Raw genomic sequence first — 20184 nt, 5'->3', positions numbered from 1 at the left:
AAAATTACCAGCTATACGGTACTGCAAGTTGTGACAATCATCAGTCAACCATACAGTATGATATGCCAGCCACTTTTTGATCAGTTATTATATTATATAAAGCAATAAATGATTATTGTATGTGCTGCAGTGTATATACTTCACTCTGTGATGAATAGTTTGCACATTGTCTTTTAATTCAGTACTCTATCACGTTGAGGATATCTGGCCAGCTATATAGGATAATTAATTGATTAATTGCATGGAATTGATTTAAACTCAATGTACACATTTGGTAGGGCCGTTCTTCCATGTGGCAGTTAACACAATAAAGTACAATAACAACAGTTCTATTCTCAAACAGAGAGCTCAGCTTGAGAATGTAAATTCTCAGTTATATAGACCAACTGAGCAGATTAGAGCTATATTATTATCTTTAATTTGCACATTGCACCAATTTTCCATGTCTGACTTGTGAAGGTATCTCATTCATGTATGTCAAGAAAAGTAAGGGCCATAGACCACTTCCCTGTGGTATCCACTCTGAAAACTGGCCACCAGATTTCACATGTTGACATTGTACAATCAGACAGGTAACTGGTAAACCAAGCTAGATATATATGTGACCCAGTCTGCAAAAAGGTCTTATAGCCTTTTCAATTGCATGTACTTGGCAACCTGTAACTTGACTTGTGAATGTAGTATCATCCTGAAATTTAGTCCCTTATACCCCTAACGTAGCACTACGTATATGGCTTGGTGTAATATGAAGGTGATAGGTTGAAAGCACGAGGAGTTATGATTAGTCAAACTCGACAGTTTGGAAAGGCTATTATATAAGACCCCTTTTGCAGACCGGGTCACATATTTCTTTTCTACATGCACCAATTGCGTTTATGATCTATACTAGATTCTTCTTGTCATTAATTTTAGCCTTTGACATGATTTCTTTCCTAAAATTAAAATCAATCAACAGTGATCCGGTCCATGGTGTATATGTATATACAGTATACATGCATATACATATTTATAGCTAATGTATTTGTTTTATATACACAGAACAATGGATGTGATGAAGCATGAGTGTATGTCCAAGCATTAGTGCTTATAATATAGGATGGAAACAAAAAGCATCCCACATGTCATTACTTTAATCAAAACATCACATGCCAAGAAGCAGTTGAAAGTGACTGTCTGACTTCATGCCATGCATGCCAACTCCCAACAATCCTAAGGGCATTTACGAAATGATTGTCATAGTGTACTGTAGGCCTCACAACAGCACTAGCGATGTCAATTTCCAACACCTATATAGCTGGCAATGATGATCACGCAGTAAGACCAAAAGTTTGTTAATTTCATGATAAAAATTTTTGTGTAAAAACATGGAAGCGAGGAGACATGATTTTAGTGTATCAGATATTACATGGTCTACTTATTAATGTTGATGCTTCATTTTTCTTCTCCCCAACTACTTACACACCTGTAAGAGGTCACAATTTCAAATTATATAAGAAGAGTTTTAACAAGTTTGGAAGGGCTTACACATTTTCGAACAGGATAATTAATGACTGGAATAGTTTACCTGATTACATTGTTAATGTTGATTCATTAACTTCATTCAAGAATCTCTTAGATAAACATTGGACTGATTATCATTATTTTTATAATGATTGATTTGTATGCTTGTAATTGAGCAGGATTCACAGACTGTGCCTTTTTCCTGAAATTAATACTAATACTAATGATTTACGTGAATGACTACTCTTTTAGAGTAGTTCAATGTTATACAAAATTTTCATGTAAGAAATTTTCGTACAAGTTCCAGGGGCGGATCTAGGATTTTTTGAAAGGGGGGCTAACCTGGACAGGGATCCAGACATAGGTAACTATCCAGACATTAGAAGATACCAAGCCTTCTCACAAGGCCCTACACTGTGAAAAAAGCTCAGAATAATAAGGTATATAACAGTCTTATTATGTTAGTATTGGAATGAAATAGTACAGCATATATTATTAGATTAGGACTTTACTATAACAAGCTTATTGAATACATTTAAGACAGTCATATATTAGAGATTAAATCACTAATATACTGCAGTGTATTATCAGACTATACTAAGCCTATTTCAACCATATATTGGCTACTATACTACTGTACTTTTTTACTTTCCTATAATCTGTGGCTACCTTAATTAAATAATTTCTATAATTATATTTGTAATGAATTTAATTCTGTAAATATGTTAAAACCACAATAGGTACAGCTAGTAAATCAATGTCACCTTGGCCATGGCAGTATCAAATCAATTTCGTCATTTATCAGTCTTTATCCAACTGCAGCTAAGGCAGTAAATACAATTCACAAGTTCCATTACAAATTACCTGTATTATCATCACTATGTAGAACTCTGTGACAATCTGTTAGTCGTCTGGTAGAACTGTCCCACAGCTCTAATACAAAGATGGTAAATATAATGTGTATTCTGGATAATCGTTGGACTTACAGTTTGTAACAATAAGAATCTCATAAAACCACGACCTTGTCTGGAAACCTAGTATTACCATGTAGAATGGTGGCTAGGTCCCACAACTCTATTAAAGATGGTAAATATAATGCGTATACTGAACAACCATTATACTTACAGTTTGTAACAATCTTTTAAAACTGAGACCGACAATCCATGTACATCTAAGACAAGTCTGATAAGACCAGGTCTCACAACCCTAAATGGAGGCAAACATAATTCATATTCTGGATTATTTGGTGTACTTACAGGTGTTATCAGTGAGTCTAACCAGACATAAAACAGCCACTTAGTATGTGACTTTGTTGGGCTAACGTGTTACGTAAGCTCACAAGAAGCATCTGATACACTCATAACCAAGTCCAAGAATCTTGTAATCACTAAGTACAACTGAAACAAGACTAAATATAATATAATTTGCATACTCTCAGTGAACTTACTTTTGTTAGCAATACAAGCATGATCAGTGAAATAAGGACAAACAAGACAGAACAGGTTCTCGAAAGCACTCAACTCATTTACAGTGCCAGACAAGGTAGCAGCCGTCAGCTGTTGATAAAAAGTAGTGAAAAACATTGATGTGTAGCTATTTAGCTTCTCTGTTATAGTTGTAATCAATGAAGTCACATTCTGTCTACTAACTATAACGCATCAGGGTATACTAAAAGAGTATGCTGTTTGTATTTCCTTACAGTAGCCCATCTGACACATTGCATTGTACTGTTGAGAGTAATCCCATACAGTGAAACCTGTTTAAGCTGCATGGTCATGTTTGAGCCAACATTTCTTGGCCTCAATAGACAGGTGGACAAACTTTTCACTTAAGGTAAAAAATCAAAATAAATTTTATGTTGACAGGTGGCCTTTCTGTACCTATACAGATGACCACTAAGACAGGTTTCTCTGTACCCATGCTGTCATAATTGACACTTCAGGATATTTTTAAACCTAGTTTTGTTGGAGTACATAATTTCTTTTTCTGAGGTGAAAGCTGTAGCCAACCCCACTCAGCAGGAAATCCCTTCTTCAGTGCTGAATACTGTTGCTCCAGAAATGATGCTTCCTCATTTCACACTTTGATGACAGGTAGCAATGGCAGATGTACAAGTAGTGTGCTTCGAGATTTCACATTTGTTGCAGTTACAGCCCAGTCGAAACCATCCCGAACCCATCCTACTGGGATGTATGGTGCACAGGGTATTTACCAGAAGTGTGACATAGCAAAAACAATTCAATTCTTACTTGAGTGTGAAGTCGTGAAATAACCGATATGAAATACTACTAGTTTACCAACATTATTATGAAGCCTTTCATACTTCAAAATGTAGAGGTGTAAGTAATTTATAATTGATCATTCAGCAATGGTATTTGCGTATGTCAACGATCAACACATGTAGAACCACTAAAAGATTATTCGACACTACTACAGACAATGTGTTGTATTTATTTTCTATTTCAGTAAGATATCACACTTTAAATTACAAAATAAAAATTTTGGAAGTTACCGCAATGTCATACTCCTATACAAACAATGATTAGTAATGTATTATACTGTTGGTGTCAAGCTACCAGTGGAATAGCTACTTCAACTTCTCAGCACATTCAAATACCAGTCCTCCTTACATTGAATCTATCCAGCATAACTACTGGTCACCTGAACACCTGCAAAAAGATGTGTTTGTGAATAACCAGTAACTATGTTATGTGCAGCATAAAACTTTATACTGTAGGCAGAGAAATTTTCGAGTAAAAATATTTTCATGGGTGCAGACAACCCACGAAAATGTTCTTACTCGAATTTTTTTTAGTACTGTATCACAAAGTTATCTTTCTTTGGTTTATTTGTAGATATACTTTTGGTGATGTACCTGGCCGTATTACTGGAAATTGATGGCCTCCAATCAGATTGTGGGAACAGGGTGTGGCACCAGAATTAATTACTTGCTGACCAAGGGACTCAAGCTGACTCAGACGCAAAGTGGCAAAGCTCGGGAATTACAGCAACCAAAACTGAAATGAAGCACTGGACTGTAAATAATGCCAGCTGTTTATAGGCACCAGCGAATTATATTTGCGTGTGGCGATACGACACCTTTAAATAATGCATTATAAGCCCAAGAACTATTCTAATACTATGCTTACTTTAATAACCTTTGTAGCTGGATCGTAGCTGTATAATTGAGGTAACAATTTTTTTGTGGTAAAAGTTTTTTTGTTAAAAATATTTTCGTGGTCTCAGACCAACCACGAAAATATTTTTACCATGAAAATTTCCCTACCTACGTACGGTATGGTAACATAACATTAAAGCACCCTGTGTACTTTTTAAAGATGCACCAACTCAATAAAGCAGTGTACATGTCTTTAGCATAAATACATCAAATACTATCCTGACTTTCAAGTGATTTACATGTATACAAAATGCCCAAATATCATTCAAATTAAGATATATTTCCTGAAATCACCATCACACATAGGATCTGCTGTACTAAATTCTCTGCAATTTTTGGTATAAAAGAATACCTTAGTTTCTAAATTAAAAGAACACTACTGTAAAACCTTTATCTAGAAGGATAGAACGTTTTCATACATTAATAGCCGTTTATACTCGATTCACCGGGATTGATAATCATTTATGCAAAACAGCCAGCCTATTATATCTGCTTAGGGAACCTTTACAGATGTCCCCACCTCACATTCACACACAGTTGTCATGGTGAAGTGCTAAACTCACCGAATCCTGGCTGAAATGGACAGATAGAGGTCCTGGTGAGGCGAGAAACTTGGTACGCGTCGTGAAATGTTAGTGTTTACGTTCATCGCTTCACTTCAACGTCAAATAGCGGAGCATCCCGCCAAGATAAATTCAAAGACTTTGGCATCAAAATATACCCCAGACACTGGAGAACACGATTGTGACCGTAAAATTGTTCTACCGTATTCGCAGGAACATTTTTCGCACGATAACCCAAAACCACAATACAATTGCCATACAAAAACTATTGGGAGAAATCGATAGTGACTATCGCAAATCGAAAAATAGCGGAGACTTGCCCTATAGGTATGGCGCTATAAATTTGTACACGTGTAGTATGTTAGCTTCTGATGTAAAAGCCGACCGTTTTTTTAAAGAAAGGTACTTGCACGAAGTGTGAAGAGCAGTAGTAAACGAAATTTTCATTGTCTTCCCAATACTCGTAATACATTTCCGAATTTATTTTTGTATTTTGGGGGCGTGGCCCGGTTTCGTTTTTTGTATTGTTATTTCATTGAGAGTTTTCGTTATGCTACAATTTAAACTCTAGTGCACAGACCAACGTACGAGAAGCCATACAATTGCACGTAAGAGTTTGCTACTTAATATCATTTCAGCCCTTCAGTACACTCAGACTTACTTCAAAGATTCTGTTGAGCAAGCCGGCTGTAACTGTCAGCACCTAACTAAGGCCACACCAAGTCAAACCTTAGTTTCTGGTCACCCGCCCGCATGGTAAACCTGGAACCCTAGTTTATGAGGACTATTATTAATATTACAGGTGCTTAAGTGCATGTGACCCAGCAAGACACTTATTTTTTACTGCAAAAGATCGAGATACTCTAATAGAGCAGTCAGGGATTCCAATAGAGCAGTCACACTACTCTTAACTCTAATATTAGGTATATATGCCACACTAATAAAATGTTTCTAACTATAGCTAGTTTTGTCCTTGATTATATAGCTGTTCAGATTATAACTGTTACTAATACTTCTGTAACCAAAGTAATTTCAGTAGCATTAACTACTAGTCCATGCATGCAGATGGGCCATAGCTTTAACTTTATAATTCAAATGTAGTCCTCTAATGATTAGTCTAGTAACTTCAAATTCTTTATCACTGAACACTGCAGGGGTATGGAAAGCCGGCAACATTCGGTGAGCTTAAACTTAAACTTTTCCATAACTAAAATTAGATTGGCAAGTAGAAACCCTTATAGTTTAAACATTCCCAGATGATCACTAAAAACACTAGTCTGGAGCACTCAATGACTCAAAACTTTGACAGTTACTTTTCTCAAGGTTTGCTGAATAGAAGGCTGGAAAACACATAGCTAGTGGGCTAAGACTTCACATTTGAATGAAGAATTTCTGATGTGAAAATAGAAGTTAAATTTCATTTTGGAGCATGATCATTTGAACAACTTAGCTATAAGTCATAGTAATACTTTCCTGACATAGCTAATGAGACATTTATTTCACTTGGAAAGCATAAGTAGCTACATGAGCAAAACATTTCCTATAGTATATTCTAAATAAATAAATAAATATACTTAAATGCTATACATCAGTGTATAGCTAGCCATGATCCATCAACAACTTTCCTAGTGCATTGTTTGCCGAAGCACAACTACTTATGTTGCCGGTTGGTTAAGTTTGACTAAAAACAAAATCAACATGAATTAGCTAAATTGAGCAAATAATAGTACCATACAGTATATTGTCACAGTAGGGTCTATAGTCCTGAAGTCCTGATCATCCGCCCGCCCGCATCCATTTGTAGGCTTGGGAGTGACCAGAAACTAAGGTATGACTTGGAGTGGCCTAAATTACGTTCCAGATTGCCGCATCTCTTGAGTGATTATTTTAAAAATTTTCCTGGCTATGATGGAGGGGGGCCTGCCCCCAGACCCCCTTGAAAATATGCTACAACTGCTATATCCTCAACTGTGGTGGCCGGCCCTGCTTGGTAGTCTTGTTTGGTTACACTTTGGTTCACACTTATCAGATTTGATCAATTTAATTGTTCAGGACAAGTAGTGTATTCTGGATCCAGAGGCAGAGATGGTTTCCGTGCCCACGGGTGATTAGTGCTGTGAGCAACTGGCAATCTGGCTCAGTGCCCGAAACATGCTGAAACATGTAGTAGCTGCTGTAATAAATGAAGGAGTTGATTATATAATTAGATTGCATGTATGATCAGCTTTGGCTACACAGCATGTGCAATTTCCACTGAGCCAAACTGGAAATTGACAAATAGCTACACCAAAATCTTTTAAGTGCATTCTATGTAAGTAATTATGCATCAGATGTAAAGCAAAGCACACATCACAATGTCGACCCCATTTGATGTAGTGTCAAACTCATACATTATGTAAAGTCGTTTTTCTATGATAAATTGTGTGGGAATACTACCTTAAATAGACATGTACTTCTTGTAGCCAATATAGCTCCTAATGGCATTCAGTCCCCTTCATTGGCTCATTGTCAATAATCTCTCAACGGACCACCCTATAGTTTGTGGCTGCTGATAGTAAAATATCTCAGTTGAGTTAGCTACATATACGTATATATGCTGGTGAGAAGTTTATAAATTTATCCCAGAAATTTTATTGCAGTTGTACACTGTTAAAAATAAGGAGTAACTGTTACTCTCCTAGGGGAGTTCCCAGTGTAGGGAGGATTTAACACCCTATATTTTTGTGGAGAGTAACTAACACCCCACAAAGGAGTAACAGGAACCCGTTGAAAAATCTATTGTAGGGAGTTCTAGTTACTCTAGGAGAGTTTACATAAGCATGCAAGGCGTTTCCTTTACTCCATGAAATTCTGCAAATAACTGCGTATAAAATTTCAAATGATGTTAAAGACATACAGCAAAACTGTGACAAAATATTCAATGTCCAGCTTTATAATATTGGAAAGTCTCTGAAAAAAATAGACCAGTAGCAAGGCTTCATCAGCAAACGATGCTTCACTGCCACTTCACTGGAGTTACTTCCTGCCACATGACATGTTATCAGCTGTAGTAAATAGCAGTATAGTAAAGAAATATTCAACAATCATATACTTGTTACCTTTATGGCTGAAGGTACGTCACACACAGTTGCCAACAAAGTTGTAAAAACAATTCTTCCAGACCAGCAGCATTGGTAGTGTAAACTAAAAAGGCAAACAGTTGCTATCATGCAAAACAGAACTTTTTTGCTACCTGGAGTTCATCATTTTGTTTGTCTATCACTGATTTCTTGTGGCACCTGTAATATATGTTTACAAATTGATGCACAGTCACTGTATGTTAACACACTTACTGGATGTTGTAAAAATTCTATGTTCTCAGTGACATTGAAACATCCATGCTAAAAAAGTAAACATGTGCTTACATAACTATAAACATTATCTCCTTACAGGTCAAGAATAACTTGGAAAGTTGATGAAGTTGAAGACACACAATGTACATTGTATCAAAGATTCTTGTTAACTGCAGACAATACATCTTACTAGTTAATTCCAGTGAATCTGCATGTAATTATGTAAAAAGACAATGATACAGGCTACTGACCTTACCAGGCAATATCATTGTGTCCGGCTGCAAACGTCAACTGAAGGCAGACGGACATGATATGTACGCCATGTTTAAGCTAGGTGGCTTTCCTCTCCTCCCTCAAGTCTTCAACTTCTTACACACTGACTACTAGTAGCTAGCGGTGAGCTTGAATACTGTACGTACCAGTCAGTACGGATACGACTGAGTCCGCCGAATTTTATTCTCTTTCCCTGAGTCTTGAACTATTTCTGCCGTATCACAATAAGGCGCCTAAACCCTCACGAGCAGTGGTGACTTCTGTTGGAGCCAGTTTAATAAACCGGTGTGTCACACGAGACGACTCAGATACGAGCTCAAACGTACCTGAAGAAACAATGAATGAGATAGACTCTAGTGAACGTCCAGTAATTATTCATGAACAAGCAAACAGTTTAGTATCACCTTTTAAGCACTACAATTCCTCAGAGAAGCAAACCGCTTTCAACTACTCAACACGGCTCAGTTGTTAAAGAAGCCGTTTCTATGGTAATACTCTTCACTCTAAATAATGCGCTTGTAATAGAAATGGTATTTAATAATTATACATACGTATTTCAAAATATTCTTGAGTAACAATTCGTCCTGTTTTCGTACTCTCTGTTTCCTTCACTATGTCTTGGTTAGCCTGTAAAATAAAACATGAGTAAATGGCTGCCCGAAAAGGAAGCCTAAATAATTACTTTCCTTTTTTACAATGAGTGGCTAGAATTGAACAGATTAGTTAATGGAGAAAATAACATAGTGAGACAGCTATAACCTGCATGTGGCTCATTCATATGTGGCCTCAGCCATACTGGCTCACTGAGTTCACCTTAGCTACTAGCTAGCTGGTAATGGGAACTCTTCAGTTTGGTGCCTTCACTTACTTGGGAGTTCTCTTTACCCTTAGCGGGTTACTGTTACTTTCCTAGTAATCCAAACTCCCCTTTCAGAGTAAAATATTTCACTCCCCTAGTTACTGTTACTCCCCTGTTTTAACAGTGTAGTGGCACAATGGATCCTAGCCACTACTGCTATGATCCAGTAGTAGTAGTGGCTACTGGATGGTAGCTTCATTGGTTTCATATACATAATTATGTGTTGACCTGGTTATAGTGGTACTCCTCTGGTAAGAGTAGAAATGTGTGTGCTGAAGCTCCAACAGATACTGTAGAAAATGTATGGGAGATGAGTTTCCCAGTTCGCTGTGTATAGAAAATTGTTCCAGCTCATCGATAGAATGATTTTTTGCTTATTGTGAAATGACACATAACAGCCTATAATATTATTTAGTTTTATGGTGATCCTGTATAATTCATAATACAAAGTGACGTAATTATGCATAGGTTGCTTGTTTTTGTTTTGTGCCATGGTTACCAATGGGGCTCGATAGAGAGTGTCTGAAAAGCCACCCATTTGTTTGTTTAACTGTTGCTAGCAATTACAAATTGGGGCAAACCTATTATATCAAACAGCATGTAGCATTTTTCAAGCTGTAATAATTTTGTTATTACATATATAGGTATATTGGTAATGGGATTAAAGTTTGGTGCATGGGTTAATTTCTATATTCTGCAAGACAACAAAAACTGTGAAGTGTGTGATAAAATTTTCAGTGGATGCAGATATATTCATGTAATAATTCTACCTTTAACTATACCAGTTAAACTGCATAGTACAAACTGAAAATAAAATTATAGCAAAATTCTACAGTAATTTGAGCTGAAGTGTAACCATATCAATTTAAAATTCCATAGTAACTTCAAATCAATGACAGTAAAAGTGGCATGTGTCAAACTTATATTACATGCCTAACTGCAAACTACCGTAACAGGTGATATGTACTAATACAGAAAATGCACCAGAACTCTAAACAAATTACCTTGAAATTTCCGCATAACTGGAAATCATCTGGACAGGTGGTATGTACTAGTACAGGAAATGTTCCAGAAATGTGAACAAAGAACTCCTTGACAAAATTTGGTTGTGGAATTTCCTGCAAAACTGGAAATTAGATGGTAGAGTGATATGTACAAGTACAGGAAATGTGTCAGAAATGTAAACCAAAAAATTTGATGACTATGATGACTATCAGCATCAGTCAATTACAATGTATGTTTGACTGGATTTGTGAAAAGGTATCTTCCACACACATCCAATTCTATGTACTCGGAAGACCATAACTTACTCTGCGCAAACTATACAGACCCGAAACTTTCTCCATCCATTAAAGCATGTGGGTGCTCACTATACAGATTAAATTTCAAGTCAGTAGTGTTCTATAATCTTAAGTTATGAATCATTATAGTTGGTAAATTGGATGTGTGTGGAAGATCCTTAACATAAATTATATCACTGAGGTTTTGCTTATGTAGTATAAATATTAAAAGAAATTCTGTTACAGATGGTTAACTCTGAAATAGTGTGTGTGGGAGGGTGATAAATAATCTATATGGTACTTAATGTTAAGCTAGTAACACAACTTGTCACTATACCCCAGATGTGTTTGTATGCATTATCATTTCATGTTGCTACTAAATGTTATTTACCTTACATGACCACCCACCAATAATTACATTGTATAGTTACCAGATATCAGTGATGTTACTGACCTACTGTTGCTATGCTGCCTACCATATGAACAGGAAACCAATCAGTGTTGTTAAGGTGAAAAGTGTCTTGGATGTGTGCCATACATTGTTCTGTTTGTACTCCATCTACACCTGGGGACATACCCAGGGGGTTTCCAGTAGTTTCAGGAAACTGCTTTGTTAGAGTATTAATATATTAAGACTTCAAGTGTTCAAAATCAGGAACCAACCATGGAATAGGACACAGTGTACTAAGTTGAACAATAGTTTCTCATATGCTTAGCAGAGACTCTAATAAAGCAATCAGGCAATAATAACTACTCTAATAGAACAGTCACTTAGCTGCAATGGAAACCTGTTTTTAAAATTCCTGGGTATGCTACTAACACCGGTGTGTGCATAGGTACATTTGTGATGCATGTGAACTATGTATGTTGACATCTACTTGGATCAACCAAGTCCCAGGTCTGTCCCACTTAATAAATCATCCAGGTCTCACCCAGATTATATCACATGTGAAATGAATTAATTAGTGTGGTAATGTGGAAACATTTAAACATGTTATGCTTTATAATCTAGTCCTTTCATGAGCCACACCCACTCATATAGGGATTATGTGTTACTGTCTGTAGGCTTATGTGAAGCCTGGCCCATTTATCGGTAGGTGTATTTCAGTCTGTATGTATGCATGAATCCATCCATGTCAGCTGCTGCCTGCAGGCTTATGAGGAGCCACACCCACTAATTGATTAATGTTTGATGTGCAAATCATAAAAATACACAGTGATTGTACAAGCCAATAATTATGAAAAAGCTTCTGTGAGCCACAGCTACTTATCAAGAATGTGATATTCAGTTTCAATACACTGCTGCATGAAGTTTGTAGGTATGCACAAAGCTACACCAACTTATAGTAAACGAGTTTTGCTATCTATGAACCAAGTCCAAGTCCACCGACTTATTGTTACTTGCTTGTATAGTTATCATATGCAGGGGCGTAGCCAGGGGGGGTTCAAAGGGTTCGGACGAACCCCTTTTCAGAGTTAAGTTTTTTAAATCGTGATACTGGTTGACTAGAACTGAATTAACTTACACAAATCCACTGAAATGGGTAGCTACAGGTCTTCAGGCAGAGGAATTCAAGTACCTCTACTCGCTATTGCGAATGAATTTATAAGAATACACATGTTTACACGTGTACACGTGTTTACATGTGCACACCTACGAAATTCTATACTTAGGGCAGAACCCCCCTTTTGGAAATCCTGCCTACGCCCCTGATATGTGAGGGGCATAGGAAAAAGGACCTATGGTGGTTAACATGGAATTTGGGTTATGGTAATCAAAGAATTCTACAACTCACCAGCTATTCATATTTAAAATTTCAAATCAATACTCAATTGTTTCATGAAGTTATGAAGAATTTAAATACAAGTGTGATTTCCTAATGTATGTAATTTACTATAATATCCTAACAATAAACGGAAATTTACTGACTTTTACTCAAGAGTTACAAGTCTCTATAGGTCCCTCTTCCTATGCCCCCTCACATATAGTTACCCATTGTAATATGGTGATGGAATGCTCAAAAGGTAGCTTTTGGCACATGCCTCAGTTTTTATTAATCTGGGTCACATCCAGGTTTACCTGAATTGCTAATCTATATCCCGATAGGGGGATCATTCGGGTCAGCAGTAGTGACCTGGTTTCAATGCTGATGCTAACATACTTGTATGTATGTACCAGCGTTGAAACCGGGTCGGGTCATCCGGGTCACATTTTCTCCGGGTCAGACCCGGATTGAATCACGTGAGAAACGAAATTGTTTGTTTGACGACGTGGAAACTTATAAACGCTATCACGTAGCTCTTTCGTGAGCCACGCCCACTTATCGCATTACGAGCATTTGCTCAGCCACGCCCACTTTTTAGTAAGTGCATTATGTAGCACGAAACTGAGGGTATCTATGGTGATGGGGTAGCTATTGTTAGTAGGTGAAGACCTTTTTTTTTTTTTGGTCTTCAACCTACAGCTAGGCTGAAGTTACAATATTTACTTAACACGAATCGAACGCTCAAAATGTAGACTCGTTCGCTCGCTCGAGACTAGCCGAAACACGCCTCGGCTTTAATTATTCCGGGTCACATCCGGGTCAGTGGGTCATCCGGGTCAGTGGGTCATCCGGGTCAGCAGTAGTGACCCGGTTTCAACGTTGACGTATATACACAGACCATTAAAGTAAACGAAGTGGATATTTAGCCGGTCACCGGTCACGGTTTTGATATTTATTTAGCCGGTCATTGTTGTATAAACGTCCCCATAACTCCAGTATCAAACACACTAGTTGTATGAAGGTATGTTTTTGGGTGAGTTCGAGGCGAGCTAGGGTTGGAGCGAGCGAAGCGAGCGTCCCGGCGAAGCCGGGCCAACCCTAGCTCGCCTCGAACTCACCCAAAAACTTACCTTCATACAGACAGTGAAAGCCCTCATTATGCTTAGCAGGCAAACGTCAGGTTAGCGTTAGGGGTAGGCGCGGGTTCAGCTTTGGCTTCTTCTTCACTGGTATATGGTTACTATATAGTATTTTATATGTGTAACATTTAAATAGTACAAAACAAGAAGAGTAGCCATCAAGCACCGGTGTACAGTGGCTAGAGCGTCGGCCTCTCAAACCTGGGTACCTGGGTTCGATTCCCGGCTGCACCACATTTTTTTTCTTCGTTTCTTGAACCTTTTGGTATCACGTTTTTAGAACTTAGAAAAAATCGGCATGGCCGGCTAAATAACACTGAAAATCCATAGCCGGTGACCGGCTAAATATCAACAGCCTAAAGTAAAACGTTCACACCAATGCACTACACATTTCATTACAAATATTTCACCACTTAATTGGTTGTTTTTCATGTTTCTTGAAATGTGTGCCAACCATAGGGAATGATCTGGTGCCTTGTAATTCCCCTGACTGGCTGGGACACAAAATTTCACAGGTGGGATATATTGCTGCATACAGTTTCCCAGGTGTCACTTTCTTTCATGCAATTTGAATGTTTAGGCTGGAGGTTCTTGGCCATGTAGCCATACGATACTCACCACCTACCACAATTAGGCCAATGAAACTTGATTGCCAGTTTCTCGCTCAGATTTTTGAAAATTTGATGAGGGCGGGCGATTAATATTCATTATTCATTATTTTCCAAAAGTACAACACACATCCCAATCATGAAGATTTCTGCCAAAAAAGTGAGATTTACACTGATTACTCTTGCATTAAATAGCTAAAGTACGTTACTAATCCATATAACAAATGATTTTCCATTAGAGTATAGCTGATTGCTCCATTAGAGTAAAAGTGACTGCTCTATTAGAGTATTTCAATCTGAAATGCCAATAATGAAATTTCATGCGGGTGTATCAAAAGCATGCGGGCGATGACACGAAACTACTAATCAAGTTTCATTGACCTTATGTATAAAAATATATTATCCAGAACATTCATTCAATGGACCAATTCCATATATATACAATTGATCTTTCAATATAATAACATGTGATTGTAGTGTACATTAGTGTGTTTCCCCTGGTGGGCTTTGCTAGTGATAATAATAAAACTCACCCGAATTGGCTATAGGTCCATTTAGCCATCCATCACACCTGGGGCGGATCCAGAGTTTGGAATGGGAGGGGTGCACTTTGGTGAAAAAAAAGTTAAAGACAAAAAAAAAAAAGGTCGCAGCAATAATGGTTGTCCTTTACCAAATGTATATAAAGTATATGAGATCCTTATTGAGATCCTTATTGAGATCCTTATTGAGATCCTTATTGAGATCCTTATTGAGATCCTTATTGAGATCCTTATTCGTAGCTTCATAAACACTGTGACTGCTTTATTAGAGTGATTGAGTGCTCTATTAGAGTATCTCAATCTTGTATACAATTTTTTTAAAAAGAGATGAAGGGGAGGGGGGTGGGGGGGGCACATGTACTTTGTGCCCCCTCCTGGATCTGCCACTGCATGGTCATGCCATGACACATGAAAACCATGTTATTTTACAAGTAGCTACTAGACAACTCTGGGAAATGTATGTTAACTACAATAATTTGGTGTGATCACGGTGAAAATTGTAGCTTTTGTTAGGATGGATCGAAATTTTTTAATTTGTGTATCTTCCTAGTGTGCACATTAGTTGTGACACATTGCTATGTACTTGGCAATATTGTTGATGTGATAAACTACATTTCAGTTAGAATATGTAACCAACTATTAGAAACTCACCCATGATGGTTGTGTGTGAAACAGATAGAATTTGTGACTGTGTCAGCAACTGTTTGTGTTTTGAGAAAGATGAAAATTACAAAAAGTTGGCAAAATCATCCAAGCTACAAAGAAAAAAATGCAAGTTTATCTCGAGAATTCTAATGTATGATTTGAAATGTTTTTCTAAAAATTCAGTCACATATCTTGTGTGATTTGCATTTTCCTTGAGCAATTTGCCAATTGGTGATTTTAAGCCAAACCCCAACTCTGTAAACCAATGCAAATGAAAGTTATGGCTGCAAATGTAAGCACCTGTAGTTTATTCCAATATTGTTACTGTACATTTGTTTGCTCTCTCTCATGTCTCCAATAAGGTTGAGCACATACATAATGTGTGCATGTAATTAGCACCCTAGTAGAACAACCACAAAACAGATCATTCTTGCCTACCTTATGTATAGGAAAGGAAGTGTTAATAAACTGATATGCAAGCCCTCAGGTCTGCAACCCTCGGGCATACATATCAGACAAAGCCGGAATGCCCTGTGTTACAGCTAATATATAACACTTATCAGGCTGATCAATCACCCAAGCCAGTATGAGTGCAGCCACTGGATGTATTGTATATGCATACGTAAAATTTTTGATTATGGGTCAGCAGCTAGTACATTTTGGTTACGTTTGGTTATGATAAAGAAACATATCCCTGAGATATCATGGAGAATTTCAGTTATGCTAGTTTAACATTTTAATCATATGGAAAAAGTATGGAATTCAATAAAGGCCTAGACAGGTAAGCTTGCTTGTGGAGTGGTTACTACATGCAGAGTAATTGCTTGTGATGGGAGCAAGTCCTCATTCGAAAATGTGCAGAACCGATTGATAAATAAGTTATATCATTAGTTTTCGCCTTAGCCCAATGCTTTTCAACTCATAGGATGGCAAGGATAACAAAACACCCTCTGTCTGAATGGTTTTCATGGCAAAATCCAAGTCATGCATCCTAATCACATGAGTTTTAATCTATCCCCAGAATCGATTTTGGCCTCGATGTCTATATAATCACTGCCCAGTTGTAGCCCGGTCTACATTTTGTATGTAGCCTGGCTAACTGGGCTACATACGAAATGTAGCCTGGACAGCTCCTTTGATCCGAGGTGTGAAAGTGTAACATGTATGTGTAATGTACATGTGTAATGTTGTTATGGGTTCCAGTTAATATGACTATCACTCTTGTAGATGATCCTAAAAATGGAAGAACACTACTTGGCACTCTGGATTATGCCTGGTTATTCTCCTATGCCATAGCATGAATGTTCATTAGGTGAATACACTATTCATAGTATTTGATTAGTGCAGCAATATAGTTCATACATATGTACATGTCAGACATAGGAACATAGGACCCAGCACATATATATATACATATTTTTAAAATTATTTCGTACTTTGTACGTATATTGTAACAAGTAAGATTGCAAAAGCACTACAAAAATAGAATTTGATTAAGTTCTGTACCTATGAGAAGTCTGTTTCTGGGTTTTTTATTATAGTTGTGAGTATAATCACATACACATAAACAGTATGACAAGTAGATCATGTATGTATTTGTACATGTGTGTGCACATACATGTACCTATGTACTTTTGTACTATAAATTAATGGTTACACTGACTTTTTACCATACAGTGGTCCAGTTACCATATACGTAAAAAGTTTCAAGGGATTTAATTTTCACGGATTTTGTGGTCGCTTGGCTGTCCATGAAATTTTAATCCTTGAAATTAACAATTGTCAGGGTTAGCTCTATGCTTTCAAATAGGTTACCAATAAACAGGTGGTCCTTGAAAATAATAAAACTGTGAAAATCCTGAAATTTGTTGATCCGTGAATATTACATACCTCAAAAATTTGTATGGATACAGTTATACAGCATTGTCTTAACACATTAGATATGTTTTGTTTATCCATGCCATGCTGTGGTGAGTCCAACAGATGTAACTGTGTGTTGGTAGCTACTGAATCAGCCACAGACTGATAACTATATGAGCATCATTTGTGCTATCACTGATATGGTACTGTATTAAATCATTATCATTGCCAGTTTATTTATCAACAGATTTTAAACTAAGCGTCCACCTACAGTCAACCACAGGATGTTTGGGTTTCCTAATTATTGTTTTCTGAAAAGTGTGTGTACAATGTGGGATAACATGTACAATTGGTGTAGAACAACCAATAGTCACATTTATTATCATTTCACTATTATTTCTATAGATTCTTGGTGGGACATTTCGGGTCAGTTAATAGCTACAGTATATGTGAATGGAGTACTATTGTGGTCATTGCTCCCTAACATATACTAGGAGCATTATTAATTTAATAATATTATGAGAGCTACATTAAGTACATCTAGATCTGTAGTCTTTCATCACAACAAGCATGTTCTCTATCTTATACAGCAGTTCTTCTGCTATTAATGCTTACACTATCAAGCTTTCAACTAGGGCTGAAACGATCATGGTTTTTAGTATTCGAGTATTCTCTAGAGTTAACAACCGAGTACTCACGAATACTAGCTATTTGTAGTCATACCCATTTGACATGTTTTATACCAACTTTAAACAGTTTACAGCTTTTCAAGTAACAACAATGGTACACACACTGCATTGAAGTACTGACATTAGTGTCCCTGACAAAAAAAATGCTAATCAAAACTCTACAGCCTTCATTATGTCACTCTCTGAAGACAAATACACAATGTGAGCTGGGTCACGTGGTCTTAATGAGTACTCGAGTACCAATTTTACTATCTGAGTACCAAATCCTTAACAAGTACTCTCCAAGTATTAGTATTTGTTTCAGCCCTACTTTCAACAATAATAATACACATTGCTTTTATGTAATCGAAAGGTATACATCTGATCTGTTGTTAGTGATCTGAGTTATTGATTTTTATGCTGTACTTGTATAATCAATGAACAAAGTGAGCAATATAGTTGGTGGGTGGGTTTGGTCATAAATTTGAATATCTAACTGCTTGATAGATTATGAGATGGAAAATGATGTATACACACAATACATCATTAGATGACAACTATAAGATGTATTAGTACTAACTATCTTAAACTCACACAATGCTGTTTCTGGAGGTTACAGATACACACCATAAACCTTTTGATATACATACTAATAGAACTACTCTATAATCTAATGCTCAATGGTGCAAAAACCACATTGGAGTAGTTGGATTATCAGGCTAAAATTTACATATGTCTAAGATTACAGAGGTGTTCTTGTTTTAAAAATTATTAGATTGCAGAGGCTTCAAGTTTCACTCCTATCTGACAAACTGCTTAATTTTCTAGCATACCACCATGAGTTGTATTCCTGGCAAAGCTTCTTCATTAGCATATGCATACCAGAGCTCCAAGGCTTAAACATTTGTCTTTAAATTGTCCAACAATGAAAGGAGGGTCATCTGAACCATCCAACCCCACCTCCCAAACTATATACATATTGACAAGCTTTGATAGTTTTAGTCATGTACATATGCTGAAAATTATGTATTTGTGGTAATTTGTGCATTACAGTCCAGTGGGTTTCCAGTCATCATTGCATTAATGTCTAACTGGTTTGGGAAAGGAAAGTGAGTGAGGACTTGTACATGTGTTATGATTGTAACCATCATGACAGGAGAGGACTGCTAATGGGAATATGGTATACTCACAATCAAACTGGATCAATACTAGGAACTGTCATCCCAGCTATCTTTGCTCATAACAAGTGGTATGTAATTCTTTGTAACATTTGAAGAACTCTTGTGTATTTCTTTAAATACAGGAGATGGTCATTTTTGGTGGCTGCTATTGTAATGGTTGGTATGACCATAATTATCTTTCTCTTCCTTGTAACAGGTAAGAATGCATAGTTAATGCCAAATTAATCTTATGCTTCACATGCAGCATATCTATTCATTATAAAATCAGAGAAAAGACAAAATTTGGCTGTAGACTCCAATGGCGGATCCATTGGAGTCTCAGTCTCATCCAGTATGTAGGACTCTCTCCTCCCCATGCCAGCTCCTGGATCCGCCCCTGGACTCCTATATATTGTACAAGCTGTCATTAGTGTATAACATGGGCTAGAGCTCTTCCAGTATACCCTGTATTTTCAAATGTGTTTCTTAGCTCCTACAAGTGCATAAGGCACTCTTATAGAGGAGTCGTATTCTTTAGTCAGGTTGATGTATCCCCCTGACCTGTCAGATCACTACTAGAGAGTGTATTTGTTTTGTATGGCCTCCCCTCACTCATGTATAACAATGGTGTGTATGTTGTTGTAGACCCACAGTATGTAGGACTCTCTCCTCCAAAGCATCATGTGAGATTATAGAGATGTTCTATTATGTATATATGTTTCCTGTATGTGTGTGTGTATGTGTGTGTGTGTGTGTGTGTGTGTGTGTGTGTGTGTGTGTGTGTGTGTGTGTTTGTGTATGTGTGCATGTG

General features: G+C 37.1%; 1 protein-coding gene and 4 long non-coding RNA genes across 12 annotated transcripts in view; 1 reads left to right on the top strand and 4 right to left on the bottom strand.

Annotated features, from left to right (window-relative positions):
* The window catches only part of LOC136254412 (N-alpha-acetyltransferase 50-like), an 854489-nt gene that overhangs the window by 106547 nt on the left and 727758 nt on the right, over nucleotides 1–20184 (bottom strand). The window lies entirely within an intron of this gene.
* Nucleotides 2208–3068, bottom strand: LOC136254164 (uncharacterized). Its single transcript, XR_010700344.1, has 6 exons — nucleotides 2948–3068; nucleotides 2757–2897; nucleotides 2626–2706; nucleotides 2487–2574; nucleotides 2365–2433; nucleotides 2208–2316 (listed from the first exon to the last, which is right to left on the bottom strand). It is a non-coding gene; the product is annotated as an uncharacterized lncRNA (long non-coding RNA).
* Nucleotides 3945–5439, bottom strand: LOC136254157 (uncharacterized). Its single transcript, XR_010700341.1, has 2 exons — nucleotides 5242–5439; nucleotides 3945–4169 (listed from the first exon to the last, which is right to left on the bottom strand). It is a non-coding gene; the product is annotated as an uncharacterized lncRNA (long non-coding RNA).
* LOC136250414 (uncharacterized) lies at nucleotides 8164–8500 on the bottom strand. The gene is made up of 3 exons (XR_010698541.1): nucleotides 8474–8500; nucleotides 8340–8424; nucleotides 8164–8285 (listed from the first exon to the last, which is right to left on the bottom strand). It is a non-coding gene; the product is annotated as an uncharacterized lncRNA (long non-coding RNA).
* On the top strand, nucleotides 19384–20154 carry LOC136251735 (uncharacterized). The gene is made up of 3 exons (XR_010699182.1): nucleotides 19384–19462; nucleotides 19517–19590; nucleotides 20019–20154. It is a non-coding gene; the product is annotated as an uncharacterized lncRNA (long non-coding RNA).

This window comes from Dysidea avara, chromosome 1 (genome assembly GCF_963678975.1).
Source record: "Dysidea avara chromosome 1, odDysAvar1.4, whole genome shotgun sequence".
Classification (NCBI taxonomy): Eukaryota; Metazoa; Porifera; class Demospongiae; order Dictyoceratida; family Dysideidae; genus Dysidea; species Dysidea avara.
This window is presented reverse-complemented; position numbering and strand designations above follow the sequence as displayed.